This window comes from Pollicipes pollicipes, unplaced genomic scaffold, assembly GCF_011947565.3.
Source record: "Pollicipes pollicipes isolate AB1234 unplaced genomic scaffold, Ppol_2.1 Scaffold_6686;HRSCAF=7923_pilon_pilon_pilon, whole genome shotgun sequence".
Classification (NCBI taxonomy): domain Eukaryota; kingdom Metazoa; phylum Arthropoda; class Thecostraca; order Pollicipedomorpha; family Pollicipedidae; genus Pollicipes; species Pollicipes pollicipes.
Genome location: NW_023596921.1, coordinates 26,229,120 through 26,233,371, shown reverse-complemented (window position 1 = coordinate 26,233,371; position 4,252 = coordinate 26,229,120).

The window sequence follows — 4,252 nt, the reverse complement described above, 5'->3', positions numbered from 1 at the left end:
GACGGATCGGGCGGGGTGTGAGACTGACCTCCGGCAGAGGGATCGGGGTGAGTGTGAGACTGACCTCCGGCAGAGGGATCGGGGTGAGTGTGAGACTGACCTCCGGCAGAGGGATCGGGGTGAGTGTGAGACTGACCTCCGGCAGAGGGATCACATGCAGCATAACGCTGCACTGCTGCATTATTGTATTCTGCCGATGCATGGTAAGGGGATGTTTGGACGCATCGCTCGCCAAGGAAAACAATCATGCAAGTACGTATTGCTAGCAAATTTTTCCACTATTGAGGTCATCAATTGGTTGGTCTTTTTGGCAACAGTGCAGTGGGTATTAGGGACTTGCAGTTACCAACACCATCACAATATGGCGCATTAATGCCGTTTATTGGGTGATTTACAGTGACGTTTAAAAGCGGCTCAGCACTGCAATAATGGTGGTCTTGATGGCCCAGCTCGAGCCCATAATCCAACGTCGGTAAATGCAGACTTAATTTTCATATCAAACGTACGGTAAGCCTCGCTGAAAGGCAGTTACTGTTGACACTTGGTCGTTAACAGGGCTTTGTGATGAGGCACAAATCCACCGCGAGCCGGTGTGTGACATTGTGACATAGTAACTGACAGCTTTATGCTGCAATGCCGGGTACATGGCCGTCGCGTTTTATTGATGTCAGCTTTGTCCGCACAAAAGGAATCAATGAATTTAATTAAAAATTTATGATTCATATCATAACTATTATGCAAATGCCGCGTACCACTCAATTGGCAAATGCACCTGGGCTGCGCTCTGTCGTGGTTTTCAGGTGGCTCTGAGGCCCCTCCCACGACTGAGCACGGGGCTGCATCTACGACTAAGCACGGGGCTCCACCCACGACTGAGCCTTTCTTGCCGGTGCTTTTTCGCAAGTTGCCTAGCTGCTTTGCTTTGGCGACGTCTATACGCATGTGTTGCAAGCTATTTCACGACTGCGAGCTCAGACTCGCGTTAGCCACAGCTTGCCATGCACATCTGGAACCCGACACCCGGAGGTGTTCCAACCAGACTTACGTCTTGGTCCCAGGTACGCATCCAATTCGTCCCAAAATATCGTGCAAGAATCTTCTGAGATGAGGATCTTCTCTGATTTTTGTATAATTTTACGAAACTTGCTACTGGGATATAAGCTTGAAATGAAAAGCTTATAACCGTATGCTTAAAGAGATTGATCCACATTTGTATGTCGCTTCGAACTGAGATAAACCATTTCAAGATCCTTCCCTGCAGTTCATAGTTTTGCCCCCTGTAAGACCTAAAATCCTCTCGTCTCTGATTTAGGCACACGCGAACTTATGCGGGCATTTCGCGCCGCCCAAGTTGAAGTCGCACAGAGATGTAAGACGTCATAAAAACGTCACAATGCCCTTCCTCAAAGGCCATGTGGTGCTGAGGTCAAGAAAAATAAGAACCATTGCTTTATTCCTGTCAGATGTAATGTCAGCACGAATCGCCGCATCGACTGACAGCAGTTGGCCATCAACCAGCTTAACGCGTTAAATGTAAATTTCGAACGCGAACCGCGTTTTGCAATACATAATACAGGCCATTGGGCAGTGCTTCTAGTTACAACGGAAATGGGTTGGGAATCGAATGAAGCAAAAATTGTGCTGTAACGGAGAATACCAATGCAGGTATTAAATATGCCGTGGCGGATAAATATTCAAGCACACTACGAGAGATTGCGAAAACACGGTGTTATGTCGCTCATTGGCTTTTTGGTGTTGTTGGTATTGACCTCATAAGAGTTAACCCTCGTTTTCGGCAGAGAAATAAGTTGTAGTACAAAATGTGAGTTGCTCGAATACAGTCTACTTTTGTACGACTGCAAACTCTGATTTACTCATAATGACGAGGATAGGATCTCTGCAATTAAAATAATGTAGGATACGATTAACGTAAGAAGCTACGTCTCACGATTTTAGCGTAACGTTTTAGTGTTTGTGAGTTTGTGGACTCGCTATAGGCCACAGTGATATGGCACTCAGTCGTTAAAGTAACGTAATTTTAATCGTGATTTATGAGCTTGTGGACCCAGCCAAGCCACAGAGACTTGACGCTCACTCAGTATTTCGAGTAACGTAATTGCGTTTTGTGAATTTGTGGACCTGGTATTCATTCCACAGTAGTATGACGCTCAGTCCCAGCATATCAGAGAAGCTCAGTAAAGGTGACGACTTCGAGATTAGGCTGAATGGATTCGCAGTGTATTTATGCGCCTCGGGTATTGAAGAGTTGAGTCAGAGGAGAGCACTCCTGCTTCATCTGCTGGGGACAGATGTACAACAAATCGAACGATGTAAACTAAACAGAATCCAGCTAAAACCAGACAGATGTGTACAGAAGCACTAAAGAAAAACTCCGGCACATTCCCAAACCACAAGTCCGTACACTGTATGAAATAAACATCTTCCACATGTTGATGACGGATAAAGGGGAAAATAACCGGGACTTTGTCGGATGCCTGAAGAGACAGACAGAGAAGTGTGACTTTTCTCGGTAGCAGAAAACTGAGGGTATCCGGGATAGGATAATATAAAGATGGCCGCACCCACCACAGCAAGTGAGAATGCTAGAAGCTCAAAAGCTGACGGCAAATGACACCGTCAAGTTGTTGGAGTCATATCTGCGGGTCAGGGTTCAGGCAAGAAAACTACAGGAAATGAACCTGAGAAATGAAGTCGACCTGAACCCAGAACAGGAACCGCAAAAGGAAGTTGATTTCGTGAATAGAGTGTGAGAGAGGAGGAAGATACAGCCCAAGTTCGGTGCTCAGAAGAGCCGACCCAGTCGAGGCCCCTGCTGCCGTTGCGGTAGGCGATCGCATAAAGCAAGTGAGTGCTGGACCACAAAAGGGAAAACGTGCAATAATGCGCAGGGCAAAAATCACGTTGCAAAAGTGTGCAAAAGTCACCAAGTGCACGAGCCCAGTCTCACCAATCAAGTGAATGTAACGAGAGAAGAAATCGCGCCCAGTGATTTTGCGTTCACGTCTGGCGGTGGCACTGCGGACAGTGACCGGCTGACGATAGTGAAATTAAACGGCCAGATTGTGGAGGTACCGGTCGACGCTGGAGCACCCAGCGGACACCATCCAGAAAGGACTTTGTAAAACTGGCCGGCGGCAAAGCGGGGAAGACGAACCGGCCACTTCGGCCATGTGGATCGGAAATCCCGCTGGAGCTGCACGATCAATTAGTGGCAACGACTGCAGCCAACGATCGAGAAGTCACGAGCTGTTGGCTCATAGCACCTCATGGGCAGGTCCTGCTCCTCAGTGGAATAACGGCAGAGCTACTTGGTCTGATAACCAACGCAGGACGTGTCAATCAAGTGACTGAAAAGGGACCCGCTAAGTTGTCGCTGGAACAAGTCCTGAACGAGCACAAGGAAGTTTTTGTTAACAAGCTGGGACAATTAGTTGACATCAAGGCCAGCCTGGAGTTAAAGGAAATGGCAGCACCAGTGTTCAGGAGAGCGAGACCCCGTGCCATATGTGCTGCAAAACCAAGTTGACAGAGAGATGAAAATGTGTGAAGACCCAGGAATCGCTGAAAGGATCGAATATTCTAGCTGAGGCGCACCCATGGTGGTGGTGCCGAAGCCGGGCAGATGGGTGAGACTGTGCGGTTAGTTGGTCGGTTATTGAGTAGTGAGGACGCGTCGACTGCGCTGGTTGTTTGTGCCCTGTGCTGTGCTGTGCGGTGACTGACGGCACGGTGACTATCAATGCCAGGTTAACCCTCAGCTCGAAGTTCCGCAACATCCCACGTCGAGCTTGGGAGATATTTTGCCGAAACTGACCGGTATGAAAAAGTTCTGCAAACTGGACCTCAGCACGGCGTATCTACAGCTGAGGCCAGGCGAGACAGCCAGCAGCTGACTGTATTTAACACCCCCGAGAGAACTTCTAAAAATGAAACGCTCGCCATATGGCAACCTCAGCATCGCCTGCCATATTCCAGAGCACGACAGAAAAGGTGCTGGAAGGCCTCCCTGGTGCAAACCTACCTCTTGGTTGATGTCTCGGTAGCGGGTGAAACAGATACCGAAACTCTGGAGCGACTGAACGAAACTGGGAAGAGACTGAATAAATGAAACTCGTCTTGAATGAGAAAAAGTCCAAGCTCATGATGACGTCAGTCCAGTAGCTGGGAGTAGAGCTGAGCAGTGAAGGCCAGATTTATGGCAGGCAGGTCCAAGATGGCAGCTCCGCCGCAT